Raw genomic sequence first — 18,210 nt, forward strand, 5'->3', positions numbered from 1 at the left:
TCGTATATACACGAGTTAGACACTGAAAAGTCGCATATATATCAGTTTGAGGAAAAGCAGTGGGGACAGGCTCAGAAAAGGGATCTGACATGATTCAGTCCATTATTTGCTCTATTGGTTAATTGTTACAGTCTGTTGAGGATGTGTAAAAATGTTTTGATACCTGTAAGATGTCTAGAAGTGTTTTGATCCTAACTTGATGATGATGATGTCTTGATGCTTATTGCTGATATATGCATGATCAGATCTAACAGATGGCACAGGTTGAGGGGGAGCATATGCCTTTAATAATTCATTGTTGGCATATTCCTTGGTGATGATTCTTATATGGCTAAATGATATATCTTGCTATGATGTGGTTGTGAGTTGTCTATGATAAAATCTCATATGATTCTTGGGGTTACATAGTTGATGTTCAGATCAGATTTATGGATGATTCTTTGATGACGCATATATGGTGCTTACATGGTGATCTTCATAAGGACAAGAAGAAGTACAAAGCTTGAATATACATCTTCCTCACTTGATGATGGGTCACTCATATACTGCTGTTGTCATATGCATAAAAATCATACAGTTATGATGCAGGCACTCTTGTGGATAAGGATTGTTGCTGTTGATGATATCAAGAAGTTTTGTCAAATGAGCTTGAGCTCAAGATACATAATGCTGATACATGGATGACTACTCAAAGTTGCTTTATTGGAGACATGGTGATGAGTTCTTATCTATATGATGATAGGTTGATACTTACATATGTTGATTGATGCAGATGTTCCCAAGTAATGATACTTGGATCATGTAGATCTTGAAGTTGATGTAATGGCTATGGTGGTTTCACATGTAATGTGAATGTTTTCATGATGATGTTTAAAAGGAGGAGTTGACATCTATGTTCAGACATACCTTGCTACAGGACATTTACAGGTTGCTGATATGGAAATTTGTGTACGCGTGTTGTTTAAAGGATATCCGCGTGCATACGCCGTTTTACAAGGGGATAGTCGCGTATATGGTGTACGCGTGTTGCGTAAGGGATATCTGCGTATATACGCCTGTTTATGTGTATACAGACGCGTATATGGAGATTTGAAGGAAATCAGCAGGGACAGATGTTGGTTGCAGAAAGTCTGATATAGGTCTGACAGAGATCATCTGGCACAGGTTCAGGGGGAGCAGATAATCTTCCAATGATGCATTGTTGGCATTATCTTAAAGTTTTTGGTTCTGGTTCACTTTTGTTGTTGGTTTCAGATGGAACAAAGGCGAAAGGAGAACAGAAGGATCTCTTGGTTGTTGATCTGAATGGTGATTATCAAATGCTGCTGGTGACTTTCATAAGTCTTGGTCTAGTTCTTACGTCTCTATGTCATATATCTCTTTTGTGGTATCTCTTTCATGGTGTCAAGGTCATGTAACGGCCTATTTTGGTTTCCCCACTATGCCTGGGATGATTGATGCAATGTGTTTGGTTGTCAGATGTAAATTTTTGATGTATCCCCACTTGGTTGGGTGGATGAGTCATTTTCTTGTTTATCCTCACTTAGTTGAGAGATGGATGTATGTATGAGTCCTAAGTGATAGGAAGGTCTTTTATGATGTATAGAGTCATGTTCTTCTTGAAGAACATCTTTTGTAGACCTTGCTTACAGTCAGGGAGAGCATGATCAGCACACTTCAGCAAGAACAGAGATTCAGCATGTACTCAGAGGGAGCATGGACAGATTGGTACACCTTGGCATATACAAAGGGGGAGACTATTCAGAGATTTCAGCAGGTACTCAGGGGGAGTATGGACAGTGGAATGATTCAGCAAAGGAAGAGAATATCTTGGTCCACCCTTTGCCCTTGATGTCAAAGGGGGAGAGTGATTTGGTGTTGTTGCCATCAAGTCCAAAGGGGGAGATTGTTGGCATTATGATGCATGTGTTGTACTTGATGGCAACCCTCTCATAGAAGAATATCTCACTTATGTATAACTGGGTGAATCTTCAGAAGAGATATCAGATGTGACTGATGGAGGACAGCTCAAAGGAATCAGATGATGAATCTTCAGAAGAGATATCAGATGTGACTGATGGAGGACAGCTCAAAGGAATCAGATGATAGTTCTAAGTGTGACAAGTTAGCTTTGCCATCAAGTCCAAAGGGGGAGATTGTTGGCATTATGAGATAAGTGTTGTCCTTGATGGCAAACCTCACTGATGACAAATCATAGTACAGAAGGTCAGCAGCAAGGAATTGATGATCAGACTATAAGAAGAAGAGAAAGTTCATACACGCAGGTTCGTTAAGCCCAAGTCGCGTGTACACGCTGGTTGGCTTCAGCAAAAGCGCGTGTATGTGGAAAAGTACCTTTGGTCCATGGCGGTTATTCCTTGGAAGTTGTGCCTATGGTTTTGGACCTTGGCGTCTCGGCGGACGTGTTGATCCCTAGTTTTGAAGTTGATGGTATTGGATTTCTATGGTTTTGGCTCTTGGTATTGAACAAGGCCTAAGGCTATATAAAGGGAAGGAAATCATTAGGCAAGTGCATCTGAAATGTCTTGAATATCTGAAGAAGTATGAGATCCAGTATGCAGGTTATGGGTTGATGATGCATTGCTTGATTTGAGCTAAGGAGGGATCTCACCGGCTGATTGAGAACAAGATCTAAGGAGAGATCGGGATCAAATGGTTTGAAATGAACTATCTTTATGATGCTTATTCTAGATCTACATACTGACGCATGTATTGTTCTATAAGTGTTATGAGTATGACTGATGTATGGTACAGCTGCAAGTTATGAGAAATTATTTTTAGATCTGTACGCGGGTTGTCTTTGGCAAAAGCGCGTATACACGCAGGTTTGATTCATCGAAGTAGCGTATACATTGTAAAGCTTGATATTTGAAGTTGCATATGGGTCTGATGGTTATTACAGAGTTCTGTGTCTGCTCTGTGTTCTGGTGACTGTTGTTAATAGGGTTTCAGTGATTCAGGGTTTGATGATTGTTTTGAGCTTCAATGATAGTTATGGGTCCATTATGAAAATTGGATGAAATGTGGCCTTTCAGATTATGTGTTGTGCTTCAGTGTATCCAGTCTGAAAATTGATGAAACGTGGTACCTGGAGGAGAGAAGATTGTAGGCAAGCACCTACGTACTAGCATCTAAGCTAGTACAAAAGCTAAGGGAGATCTTTGGAGCATTGTAGCAGGTAGCAGCCTGTGTACTAGTAAATGGATCGGCTAGTACAAAAGCAAAGGGGGTTGTAGCTCCCGTACTGGTATAAGACTGCACCAGTACAAATATTGTAAAAGGATTTTCTTATTAAGAAGAAGATTGAGATGACTTGCAGCAGGTGGTTTTCACCCACATTGGGTTTCCACCTTATATCTTTGTGTTCATGTGTGTGGCTCTTGTGTGATGTTCTGTTCTGTTATTCTGCACCTGTTTACTGTTAATATGCTTAATAATGATCTGATGCATTTACTGAAGATTAAGCTAACTGAATTATAAGATCTCTGGATATACGCGAGTTTCATTAGACACAGTAGCGTGTACACGCAGGTTCACTTAATTGAAGTAGCGTATATGTTTCTGAGTATGAAATTGAAAAGTTTGATTGATCTGATAATACTGATTCACCCCCCCCTCTCAGTATTATTTCCAACATAATTCCTTTGTCATTTCCAACCAGCAACATATCATCCACATACAAGACCAGATAAATAACACAGTCACCAGTTAATTTAAAATATACACAGTGATCTACTTTGCTTCTGGTGAAGCCAAGTCCCCGTATAAATGTATCAAATTTTTGATACCACATCCTTGGTGACTGTTTTAACCCATAAAGAGACTTACTTAACTTGCATACCCATTCTTTCTTACGCTTCACCGCAAAGCCTTCAGGTTTCTTCATGTATATTTCCTCTTCCAGATCCCCATGAAGAAATGCTATCTTCACATCCATCTGTTCTACCTCAAAATCAAAAGCAGCAGCAATAGATAAAAGTAATCTAATAAAATTTACCTTGGCAACAGGAGAAAAAATATCACCAAAATCAATTCCCGGCACCTGGGAATAACCTTTTGCTACCAACCGAGCTTTGTATTTCTCCACCTTTCCTTCTTCATTTGTCTTCTTCTTGAACACCCATTTGATTCCAATGGGTTTCCTTCCAACCGGCAACTCCACCAGATCCCAAGCTTCATTTTTGTGCAAAGATGCCATTTCATCAACCATGGCCTCTTTCCAGAGTTTTCCATCCTCTGAATCTACTGTTTCCTTCACAGTTCTAGGATCATCATAAGTAACAGACAAAGAAAAATTTGAACAGAAAGCAGATGGACTATACCTTTCTAGCTGCCTTCTTTCTCGAACTGGTCTTCTCACACCCGGAGTTTGTAGCTATTCATCTTCTGATTCCTCCTCTGCTGTAGAGTCTGATTCTTCCTCCTTTAGCTCAAACTCTATCTTCTCAGGTTCCTTTGGTTGGAATTCATATTTAATAAAATCTTTTACCTCTCTGAACACCACATCTCGACTGTACACAACCTTCCTTGTTATTGGGTTCCAAAGCTTATAACCCTTTAAACCATCCTTATACCCAATAAAGATGCACCTTTCAGATTTACTATCCAACTTGGTTCGTTTCTCCTTTGGAACATGTACATATGCATCACATCCAAATACCCTCAGATGTGAAAGAGAGAGTTTCTTACCAGTCCATACCTCTTGTGGAGTCTTATCCTCCAACGCTGATGAAGGTGACCTGTTGACCAGGTAACATGAAGTATCCACCGCCTCTACCCAGAATTCCTGTCCTAACCTGGCACCACTGAGCATGCTTCTTGCCCTTTCCATCAATGTCTTATTCATTCTTTCTGTAACTCCATTTTTTTGAGGTGTATATGGAGTAGTCTTCTGCCGTGCTATGCCACACTTTTTACAGAATTCTTCAAATTCTTTACTGCAAAACTCTCCACCGTTATTTGTCCTCAACACCTTTATCTTATTCTCTATCTGGTTTTCCACCCCTGACTTGAATTCTTTAAACCTGTCAAAGACTTCAAATTTCTTCTTAAGGAAATATATCCATGTATTCCTTGAGAAGTTATCTATAAATGATACATAGTACACAGACTTACCCAGTGATGGAACCTTCACATGTCCCCAACACATCACTATGCACAAGTTCTAATATCTGTTTTTCCCTCTTACCACTAGAGGGGAAACTCACCCGATTCTGTTTCCTATATACACAATTTTCATAGAAATCAAAATCCAGAGAGCTATTACTCATACCTTCTACCATACCTTTACCATGAAGTATTCGAAGGCCCTTCTCTCCTATATGTCCAAGCCTTTGATGCCACAGCATGGTCTTCTCTCCAGAGACCACTAGAATTTCAGCTCCACTTTCAGGAACCACATAATTGTTGCACCCATCAACAACAGTGCTACCTTGCAGCTTGTATAGAGTTCTAATCCGAACTCCCCGCATCAATACTAGTGCTCCCCAAACCATCTTGCAGGTATCTTTCTCAAACACTGTTTTTACACCTGCATCATCCAACTTGCTTACAGAAATAATATTTCTGGCCAATACAGGAATATGAAGAACACCTGGAAGTGTTCTAACCCTTCCACCTTGCAACTTCAACTTTACTTTTCCACGACCAACAATTCTAGCCTTCCTATCATCTCCTAGGAAGACATCACCACCATCGTATTTCTCATACTCACAAAACCACTCTCTATGGGGAGTGAAGTGAAAGGATGCACCTGAGTCAATAAACCATGCCTCATGATCTACATGTGTACTTGAAGAAGCTAAGTACACATCCCCACCTTCATCTGAGGTGGTTTTCATGTCTACAAAAGGAGCATCATCAGATCCCTTTCCTTTATCAGGAGCTTTAGATTTACAGTCCCTTTTGTAGTGCCCTTCCCTTCCGCATTTCCAGCACACCACATTTATAGGTTTTCTTGGAGATTTAGATCTCCCACTCGATGACTTATTTTTGTTTCTGTTTTAGGACCGTCCTCATACAGACAAGGCATCACCATTCTGGTTCTCCATATTTTTCCGTCTCATCTCCTCCGTCAGCAAGGATGAGACTATTTCATCAAACTGCAAGTTCGTTGCATTGCTACCTATTGCAATAACCAGACTATCCCACGAATATGGTAGAGAACACAACAAACTGATGCACTTATCTTCATCTGAAATTTTAATATCAACAGATGCTAACTGACTTACCACAGTGTTAAATGCGTTCAAATGCTCTGTCACCAAGTCTCCATCTTTCATCCTCAAGTTATACAGCTTTTTCCGCAAGAACAGTTTATTCACCAGAGACTTAGATTGGTACAAAGTCCCTAACTTGTCCCACAAATCCTTCGTTGTAGCTTCCCCTGATACATTCAGCAATACTGAATCTGAGACACACAATTGTATTGTGTTTTTTGCCTTCCGATCCAACTTCTTCCATTCTTCATCGAACACTCCCATTGGTTTGGTACCTGGATCTACTATGATCCACTGATCTTTATCGACCAACAGATCCTCCATCTTGATTTTCCACAACTCAAAACTCTGACCATTAAATTTCTCGATCTCTATCTTTCCACTACTCGCCATCTTCTTTCACTACCAGAATCGATCTCGCATATCTCCCACTGAATAGTGTCTACCACAGGCCTGAGTGTAACCCCTCAGCAAAAAAGGCATCCCCTTGAAGCCAAAGTTGTTTTGATACCAAATGTAGGTTTTAACCCTGTACAGAAATTACCTGCATAGGAATTCTAAAACACAAAAAATAAACAATGGGAGAGCATAACACATAAAACACATATACATAGATATTTTCCCCTGGATCCCAAAACTAGGACTACCAGCTTGATTTTTCATTATGTTCCTTTCAATGTTATAATACATATTTATACATGCCTAAGCATCCAATACCATGGACCAAAAACCATCACGTCCAAAAACATGTGCAAAAGTCATGCACAAAACCATAGGGGGGTCCGCCCATCCTAACATAGGGTCCAAAACCAAAATTTTCCAGGGCGCTGCCCCGAACCCCATAAACTGGGGTTATGGGTATGCCTCAAACCCCCTATGACCCCCCCGCTACACAATCGACACAAAAAAGCGGGCTCCACCCCCCCTCTAATCCCCCGGTTAACTACGTGGGCTAGTCTTGGAAAGAATATAACACAACCCAACAAAACTCACCATATAAGCCATTTTACATGTACAATGATCAAATTCACGTCCACTGATACACATTGTGGACCCATGCTTGGATGAATTTTTGTAAAATCATAGGCATCATACTTTGTAGATCTTGTATGAATCTTGAAATTGCAACCTGGATGGATGAAACTCAATCCAGGGTCTTCTACCTCGTCACTCGATAATATGAGTCTAACCACGTGAATATATGTGTTAGAGTCAAACATGGTAGACACCATATGAATATTGACCAATGATGAAAACCATTAATAGATGCGAGAGGAACCATCGATAATGATAATGGCCCTAAAGGTACTAAGCACAGTCAATGAGGTGTGAATAGATGAGTTGAAGTTGAACACCACACAAAATATTCTAGTCGAAGGCTAATGATAAGAACCTAATGTCGAAAGTGAGGAAAATTTCCATTGAGGCATGCAAGTTCCAAAGCACTAAAGGGATTTTATAAGTCAACTTCCTAGTGTTGATGTCAATAGGAAGTGACCCATCACAGGAGGGCCTCAATGTATCCCCCATCAACGACACAAAACTGGTATCAATATTTGAGACAAAATATGATGGTTCAAAGCCGATTTAGGGGCGACAAACATGAAACACGTTGGGTTGTGTTATATTCTTTCCATGACTAGCCTAGTAGTTAAACTAGGGGTACTGCCCCCCTCTACGAGGTTCGAGGAGTGCCCCGAGGAAATTGTTTTTGGACCCTATATTAGGTGGGAAAACCTACCTATGGTTTTGTGCATGGATTTTGTACATGGTTTTGGACATGATGGTTTTTGGTCCATGGTATTTTGTAGATCTGGTCAAGGGAACTACGGTTATGTTCTAATCCAGGGTTAATGGATTGGGATTTATGGATGCTTCGACATGTATATATATGTATTGTAACATTGAAAGGAACATAATGAAAAATCAATCTGGTAGTCCTGGTTTTGAGATCCAGGAGAAAATCTCTGTGTATATTTGTTTATGTGTTATGCTCTCGCTGTTGTTTATTTTCTGTTTTTAGAATTCATATGTAAGTAGTTTCTATATGAGGTTAAAACCTACATTTGGTATTGGAGTTGTTTTGGCTTCAAGGGGATGCCTTTGTTGCTGAGGGGTTTTACTCGGGCCTGTGGTAGACCCTGTTCAATGGGATATCTGCGGGATTTATTCTTGTGGTGAAAGAAGATGGCAAGAAGTGGAAAGAGAGAGATTGATAAACTTAATGGTCAGAGTTTTGAGTTGTGGAAACTCAAGATGGAGGATCTGTTGGTGGATAAAAATCAGTGGATTGCAATAGATCCGGGTACTAAACCAAGGCAATGTCCGATGAAGACTGGAAAAAGTTGGATCAGAAGGTAAAAATAAAAATACGATTGTGTGTCTCAAATTTAGTATTGCTGAATGTATCAGGGGAAGCTACAATGAGGGATTTGTGGGACAAGTTAGGGACTTTGTACAAATCTAAGTCTCTGGTGAATAAACTATTCCTACGGAAAAATTTGTATAACCTGAGGATGAAAGATGGAGACTCGGTAATAGAGCATCTGAATGCATTTAATACTATGGTAAACCAGTTATTATCTATTGATATTAAAATTTCATATGAAGATAAGTGCATCATTTTGTTGTGTTCTCTACCAGATTCGTGGGATAGTCTAGTTGTTGCAATAGGTAGCAATGCAATTGCCTTGCAGTTTGATTAAATAGTCTCATCCTTGCTAATGGAGGAGATGAGACAGAAAAATACGGAGAGCTAAAATGGTGATGCCTTTTCTGTATGAGGATGATCCTAAAACATAAACAAAAATAAGTCCTCAAGTGGGAGATCTAAATCTAGAGGGAAATCTAAATCTCCAGGAAAACCTGTAAAGGTGTGCTGGAAATGTAGAAAGGAAGGGCACTGTAAAAGGGATTATAAATCTAAAAATCCTGAGAAAGGAAAGGGATCTAATGATGCTCCTTCTACAGAAGTCAAAACCACCTCTGATGAAGGTGGGGATGTGTACTTGGCTTCTTCTTCAAGTACACATGTACATCATGAGGCATGGTTGATTGAATAAGGTGCATCCTTTCACTTCACTCGCCATAGAGAGTGGTTCTGTGAGTATGAGAAATATGATGGTGGTGATGTATTCTTATGGCATGACAGGAAGGATAGAATCATTGGTCGCGGAAAATTCAACTTGAAGTTGCAAGCTAGAAGGATTAGAACACTTCTAGGTGTTCTGCATATTCCTGTATTAGCCAGAAATCTGATTTCGGTAAGCAAGGTGGATGATGTAGATGTAAAAACAATGCTCAAGAAAGACACCTCCAAGATGGTTCATGGAGCACTGGTATTAATGTGGGAAGTTCGGATTGGAACCCTGCACAAGCTGCAAGGTAGCACTGTTATTGGTGGGTGCAACAGTTCTATGGTTTCTGAAAGTGGAGCAGAAAATCTTTTGGTCTCCGAAGAAAAGACCATGCTATGGCATCAAAGGCTTGGACATATTGGAGATAAGGGCCTTTGAATAATTCATGGTAAAGGTATGGTAGAAGGTATGTCTAATAGCTCTCTGGATTTTGATTTCTTTGAAAATTGTGTATATGGGAAGCAAAATTAGGTGAGTTTTCCCTCTAGTGGTAAGAGGGTGAAACATATATTAGAGCTTGTGCACAATGATGTGTTTGGACTTGTGTCGATTCCATCACTGGGTAAGTTTGTGTACTATGTATCATTTATAGATGAATTCTCACAGACTACATGGATATATTTCCTCAAGAAGAAATCTAAAGTCTTTGATAGGTTTAAAGAATTTAAGGCTCTGGTGGAAAACCAGACAAAGAAGAATATAAAGGTGCTGAGGACAGATAATGGTGGAGAGTTTTGTAAGAAGAAATTTGAAGAGTTCTGTAAGAAGTGTGGTATAGCATGACAAAAGATTACTCCATACACACCTGAGAAAAATGGAGTTGCAGAAAGAATGAACAAGACGTTGATGGAAAGGGTAAGAAGCATGCTTGGTGGTGCCGAGTTAGGATAGGAATTCTGGGCAGAGGCAGTGGAGACTGCATGTTACCTAGTCAACATATCACCTTCATCAACGTTGGAGGATAAGACTCCACAAGAGGTATGGAATGGTAAGAAACCCTCTCTTTCACATCTGAGGGTATTTGGATGTGTTGCACATGTACATGTTCCAAAGGATAAAAGAACAAAGTTGGATACTAAATCTGAAAAGTGCATATTTATTGGGTATAAGGATGGTTTAAAAGGTTATAAGCTTTGGAACCCAGTAACAAGGAAGGTTGTGTACAAAAGAGATGTGGTGTTTAGAGAGGTTAAAGATGTTATAAGTACTACCAAAGGAACTTGAGAAAATAGAGTTTGAGCTAAAGGAGGAAGAATTAGACTCTACAGTAGAAGAGGAATCAAAAGAGGAAGAGCGACAAACTCTGGTTGTGAGAAGATCAATTTGAGAAAGAAGGCAACCAGAAAGGTATAATCCATCTGCTTTTTGTTCAAATTTTTCTTTATCTATTACTAATGATGATGCCATAACTATGACGAAAGCAGTAGATTCAGAGAATAGAAAACTCTAGAAAGAGGCCATGGTTGATGAAATGGCATCTTTGCACAAAAATGAGGCTTGGGATCTGGTGGAGTTGCTAGCTGGAAGGAAACCCATTGGCAACAAATGGGTGTTCAAGAAGAAGATGAATGCAGAAGGAAAGGTGGAGAAATACAAATCTAGGTTGGTAGCAAAAGATTATTCCCAAGTGTCGGGAATTGATTTTGGTGATATTTTTTCTCCTTGTTGCAAAGATAGCTTCTATTAGATTACTTTTATCTGTTGCTTCTACTTTTTATTTTGAGGTAGAACAGAAGGATGTGAAGACAAAATTTCTTCATGGGGATCTGGAAGAAGAGATCTACATGAAGCAACCTGAAGGCTTTGTGGTGAAGGGTAAGAAAGAACTGGTATGCAAGTTAAAAAAGTCTTTGTATGGGTTAAAACAGTCACCAAGGATGTGGTATCAGAAATTTGATACATTTATACAAGGACTTGGCTTCACCATAAGAAAAGCAGATCACGGTGTGTATTTTAAATTAATTGGTGACCGTGTTATTTATCTGGTCTTGTATGTGGATGATATGTTGCTTGGAAATGACAAAGAAATTATCCAGGATTTGAAGACCCAATTGTACTCTAAATTCAACATGAAATATCTTGGTTTTGCAAAATATATTTTGGGCAGGGAAATTAAACGAGATCGGGAAAAGAGGATGCTCTGGTTAAACCAGAGGAAGTATGTTGAGACAATACCGCAAAGGTTTAATATGTAGGATAGTAAACTGGTGAAGGTTCCTATTCCTGTAGGTGTAAATTTATTTGCTGAACAGTGTCCCAAGACACAAGAAGAGGAAGAGGACATGTCTCATGTTCCATATGAAAGTGTAGTTGGTAGCCTGATGTATGCAATGGTCTGTACTAGACCAGACATTGCACATACAATGGGAGTATTGAGCAGGTTTATGTCAAAACCAAGGAAGGAGCATTAGACATCAGTGAAGCGTGTTTTCAGGTATTTGTGTGGCACTAGTGATTATGGTTTGTGCTACCAAGGAAGACCGGGATTGGACAAAGTTTTGCACATTCATGACTTTATTGATGTAGACTGGGCTGGAGATCTGGATCAGAGAAGATCTAAAAGTGGGTATGTTTTTAACCTATTTGGAGGTTCTGTCAGTTGGATGAGTAAAAGACAATCTGTAGTGGCACTATCAACTATAGAGGAAGGATACATGGAAACCACTCATGTAGGCAAGGAAGCAGTTTGGTTGTAAAGATTGTGTTCAACAATGCGGTTAGTACAACGAGCTATAAGGATAGACTGTGACAACCAAAGTGCAATTTTCTTGGAAAAGAACCTTATTTATCATTCAAAGACAAAGCACATTGATGTTCAGTATCACTTTTTGAGGGATATGGTATAAGACAAAAAGGTGTTGCTGGTAAAGGTGGACACTTTGAAGAATACTGCAGATGCATTGAGAAGTTCTCTTGGTGTAGAGAAACAATGGGCGTTGTAGGGTTGGACCAATGACTAAGCTCTCATGTGGAAAGAAAACAACAAGTGGGAGAATGGTGGGTTGTGTTATATTCTTTCCATGACTAGCCCCAGTAGTTAAACCATGGGGTTAGAGGGAGGGTGGTAGTCCCCCTCTATGGGGTCCAGGGCAGCGCCCCGTGGGAATTTTTTTTTGGACCCTATATTAGGTGGGCAGACCTACCTATGGTTTTGTGCATGGATTTCACACATGGTTTTGGACGCGATGGTTTTTGGTTCATGGTATTTTGTAGATCGGTCAAGGGAACTATGGTTATGTTCTAATCCAAGGTTAATGGATTGGGGTTTATGGATGCTTCGACATGTATATATATGTATTGTAACATTGAAAAGAACATCATGAAAAACCAATCTGGTAGTCTCGGTTTTGGGATCCAAGGGAAACTCTCTCTATATATTTGTTTTATGTGTTATTCTTTCACCGTTGTTTATTTTTTGTTTTCAAAATTTGTATGCAGGTAATTTCTGTATGGGATTAAAACCTACAAAAGAGGGCTAAAGGTGTTGTACCAGATGTGAACTGAGGTTGGACTTCTCTTGAACATATTGAAGATACTTTTGTGGAATTGGAAGCATTGACTAAAAGACCCATAATGAAGGATTTCAGTAAGATGTGATCAATAGAGAGGCAAGTGGATTGCCCAACCTAAAACAGTCACAGAGGTGAAAGAGTGTCATGATCAAGAGCTACTCACTACCATAAATAGGTTTCATGTATTTTTCCCCATTTTCCCCACAATTTGTGGCAAGTACCTCTTTATTTTTTTACAAGCCTAAGGAGGATAACTTTTGCTTGAGATGTAAGCTCATCCTTCCAATGAGTCCTTCTATGTATGTTTAATGAACCCTGGGAAGGAGTGGTTCAGTCTCATCATGCTTGACGAGTCCTACATTGTTTATGTTCTATGAGTCCAACTAAGGGGTATATTGAATTATTTTTCATATTTAGAGAGTATGAAAAAGAGGCAAAAATAAAACTATGAAAGGTTCCTTTTCGTAAATTTAGCCCCTTGGGATCGAAAAGGCATAAAAAAATACCCAGGATAACCTTTAAGTTATGCTTGACTAAAGTACTCTTTTTTCATAAATAGTCCATCTGGTCCGAAAAATGGTTAAACTTATACTGGGAAGATGTCCTTTCATTTACTTTAACAAGTGAAAAAGAGACAAGTGTTCGACAACCTTTTCATATTTTGGGAGTTTGAAAAGAGCTTAGGAAACTCCTCTTTGAGGAATGAGTGGTATAAAGGGTAGCAATTGGTTCTAGTCATGATGGAACTACTAAAAACATGTAGAGGTCAAGAGGCAAGCTAATAAGGCCACTCATCTCAGTGGTTCCTTAGGAAAGGGTAAAACACCAAGTGAAAGTGAATGATCGGCCAAGCATATGGTGACAATGGAATAAGAAAATTGAGGTGCATCTTATAGAAAAACGCTGATAAAAGCTGGCAATCACGAGGGATAAAGTGTGGAATCCTTCCAGGGTAAATCCAAAAATATGACAAAGAAGAGGACAAGGAGCTTAGATTCTAGTTCATGGCGAGTTAGAAGGAGGGATTTTAAAAAGATAATAAAAATGATTGCATGAATACCAAGATGAAAAAAAGGTGCTATACTAGGGCATCCATAATCAGGTAGGCTCTACCATCAAAATACGACATGCATAAGAGAGAGGTCTAGGGTCGCAACTTGATGGGGTTGGACCTAAGGCACAATGATGGCAAATCAAGACTAAGCTCAGAATAGGTTGCATTTTTTACACAATCTTGAAATAGAGAAAAAATATGCTTGAGAGTGGTTTCATTTTTACACAAGCTTGAAATAGAGAAAAACCATGCCTGAGATAGGTATATTTCCCTCAACATAAGTGTAGAGGCATGCCCCCCCAAGATTTGTTTCGTCTGCCAACTCTCCTCATAGAAATAAATAGACTATTGGTTACTGATAAAAATATGTTCACCAGGAAGGGAGGAAGATGATCATGTGATATGGGTGGATGAAATGAAGGTGACTATACTCATAGGTTTGTTTCATTTTTATGCGAGATTGAAACACAAAAGAAACTATACTCGTGGTGACCTGTTTCATGTCTTAACAAGCTTGCCACAATATAAGAACTATGATCATGACACTATTTACCTTGATCATGAATCCCAAGAGGCCAAGGCTCTGGAAGGAATACATATCAAGGGCTTGATCATGGCTTCCAAGAGGGTTTCATCATATGAAAGAACAATGTTGTGGAAGAAATACATATCAAGGGATCCAATAGGGGTATGAAGATTAGGCTCCAATGAACCCAGTAAATAATTTACCATATCTCTTACTAGATATAGGTTAAAAGAAGCCAAGTAAACAATGGGAGGCTCTTCTTCATTGATAGGAGAAGGCATGGAACATGTTGCCACATAATCAACCTATGGCGAGGGGAAAACCACTTGCATATGAGTAACATTTAACAAAGTTGGATGGTTGGAAGTCAAATAAGGAACAATAAATGAAATATGGTCAATAGTCACAATTTTTCCATCATGTGGGAAATACATCACTCGAAAGAGCATGGACACGAAAACGTTCATGGAATAAACATAGTCTCTCCCAAGGAGAAAATTAAAATCCAAAGGGCCTTGGACTACCATAACATCAATTCAGATATTTTTTCCTTCTAAGGTAATAGGCAACTGAGGAAGGATCCCTAAAGATTCACTAGTTCTTCTATTAAAAGCTAATAGATTCTGGGTAACAGACACAAGCTTAGGATAACCTAAAACTTTCCAAGCAGGCAAGGATAGAATGCCAATATAAGCACCTTCATCTATAACCGTGTGATTTATGTTCTTATCACAAGCCTTCACCATGAATTGGAAAGGCATGTAAGAAGGGAGATGAAGCTTTGTCAATTGATTCCAATCAAAGTAAATGACCTCATTACTTGGAGGGGGTTCTATGAGAACAGGAGAAATTCCCCCTTGTTTGGTGGGATCTGAAGTAACAAGAAAAACCTGAGTGATATTAACTTCACTCTCTAAGGGGAGTGTACGATTGAATGAAGGTAGAATAAAATCGATCACTTTCTCAACCAATGGTTCGTTTGAAATAGACTCATGGGATTCATGTCTATGGAGAGTGGGACTAACTAAAGATGAAATCGTGTCAATCACTTCATCAACTAATGGAGGATTGGAGGAAAACCTACGATCACTAGTTGGAAGTTCCTACTAAGAGACAATAAGTTTTTCCAACAATTTGGAGGCTTTAACCATATTAGGGAAAAAAGGTGAGTTTGATGACTCCCTTACATAACCTACAGGGAAACCTAACTTTACCATTTTTCTCGGCAACCTTATTATCACAAGTTAATGGTTTGTCACTAGCATGATCTCCAAAGGTTGACAACAAGGGTTGATGTGAGCCGGTGGACCACACTCCTAATAATCGAGGAATACTAGGGAAATCTCTAAGAAGGTGGTCAAAATTACAAATCTTTCAAAAGAATTTAATTTTACGAGGCTTGGAAGTAGTAGCTACATTCATAGTAATGGTTGGTTGGTTCCCCCTTGCTTATTTTGCTTCTTCATCTTCTTCAATTTTTTTTTCTTCTTATTAGCTTCCTAGTTACTAGCATCGATACTTTCATCGGGAAAAGAATAAGAAAGGGAAGAATAAACGATGGGCAAAGAAGGTAGAGGGTCAACTTGAGGTTGGTGTTGTTAAGGTGGAGAACTTTCTTGTGGAGTATTTGGGACATTCATAACCAAGGAGGTTGAGAAAAACCATACCGGTAAACCTATCGTGAATTCAGGAAGGGACAAGGTAGCCATGTAAGAAGCACAATATTTCCAAAAGAAGGAAAAGGACTAGGATTCCCTTCAAAGGGGTTTCCTTGACAGGCAGACTCTAGAATTTTTGTCACCAGATTCAACCTAAGGTCTACTAAGGAATAAAAAGGGAGAATTCAGTCAAAGAAATGGTAATAGTGAAAAGGGTCGTCGGGTATGAAGGGATTACTAGGTTGTTGTGAAATGTAATATACCATTAAGTACATGCAAGTAATCTCTTTGGATGTTGTGTTCGAGACAACAAGGTAGTCGGCTAGGTTACCTATGACAAGTTTTCAACCTAATGGGGACTTCCTATGTACTCGAGGGTACGCAAAAATGTAGTCTATAATAGTTCTCTCTAATGCATCATGTACAATGGGAAGCACCTCTATATACTCCTCATACATGTAGTTCCATTTTGATATACCCAAGGGTATGTGGAAGAGCAATCTTATATACTTGGAAGTACGCAGAATACCAAACACCTACAAAATGTAACATAGACAATTAATGGAAACTCCTACATTTAGAGACGTTGGAACACGTCTTTTAACCTAGACCAACTAAATGTGTCTTTACTGTTTCAAATGATCCTTGGGTTTATTGGTAAATTTTAATGTTTATCTTCATTAAGGTTTGTCTTCATTAAGATTCTGGTTTCAAGGATCAAAAAGAATTCACCTGAACTCCTAAAATGCAACTAGCATGAAAAAGAACTATTTTCATTCGATGAAGATCTAACTAAAGAAGGGAAGAAATTTCAAACAATGATGCAAAAAAAAATGACTTTCAAAAAAGATCTTCAAATTTACTATTCCAATTCAAAAGTTCAAAGCCCTAATGCATGAGAAAATGAAAATTTCTTTTCTTTTCCTTTCGATTTTCAATGTAAAGAAAAATGAAAATATGACTATATTATTGAATAAGAAAGAATTCAAACAAACTGGAATTGTAATATGAAAATTTCTTTAACAGATCAATAACCAAGTCAAATGATAAAAACCCTAATTAACAAGACGAAGCAAAAAAAAAAATATTATAAAAAAGGAAATCACACTCAATTTCACACAAGGTGTTTGCTTTACAGAGACCATGGAAAGATCAAAGACTCAGGAAGATGCTGCAAACAAGACATAATTCAGAGCAAGGTAGAGAAAATGTAATTATTTTTTACACTTACAGGATCATCGTAGGTAGTATATGGAAACTAGTGTGATTCATCACATTTACTGGACAAAGAGACTACACTGATACACACTATCTCAAAAGGACAAGTGTGATGGGGTAAATTCACTTTAAAAATGAAAGAAAAAACATAACTAAGCTCTATATTAAGCTTTCCTAAGTCTAATGATATTTTGAACAAGAAAATAGTCAACTACAAAGGTACTAAAAGCTATGGCAAAGAAAACTACTAAATAACATCTTGTTCCCTAGTATGGTCGCCAAGTTGTTTTGTGAATAAATTCCTTCTATGGACATAAGCAATCTCCCTAGACCTAGTGGCTTAGCTTAGAAAAAACAAGAAAAAAATACAATGTTTTTCCTTAGAGATGTTTGAAATATGAAAGAAAAACCTACTTGGAATCCAATGCAATCTTCCTTCTTCTCCTTATTTGTTAGCTCCAACTCCAACTCCAATTTCTAAAAGTGGAATCTACAAATCATCCAAAACAAGAAAGAGAACAAAATATAAAAGATAACATATACAAACAAATCTAAAAAACAAGTCAAGGATTCATGTTCTACATATGCATAATCAAGACATAATGTATAGGAGAAACAATGCACTTTTGTATTAATAATGGCAAGAAAATATTACAACCCTTGTAGGCCTTGACTTTGTGAATCTCTCCCAGTTATCTTATCCTTCCTTTTCCACAATGGTAAGCCTTCAATCACACCTAAAGTACATGGATGGATCATGGACCTCTAGACACAAATGAGCAACATAAGGGCATAATCAGAGTCTCCAAAATCCAACCCAGACTCTATGGCAGGTGCTGCATTTATAGGGTAAAATAGGTAGTTTT

The sequence above is a fragment of the Pinus tabuliformis genome, chromosome 9 (assembly GCF_031772625.1).
Source record: "Pinus tabuliformis cultivar Carrire ecotype Pingquan chromosome 9, CPIR1, whole genome shotgun sequence".
NCBI lineage: Eukaryota > Viridiplantae > Streptophyta > Pinopsida > Pinales > Pinaceae > Pinus > Pinus tabuliformis.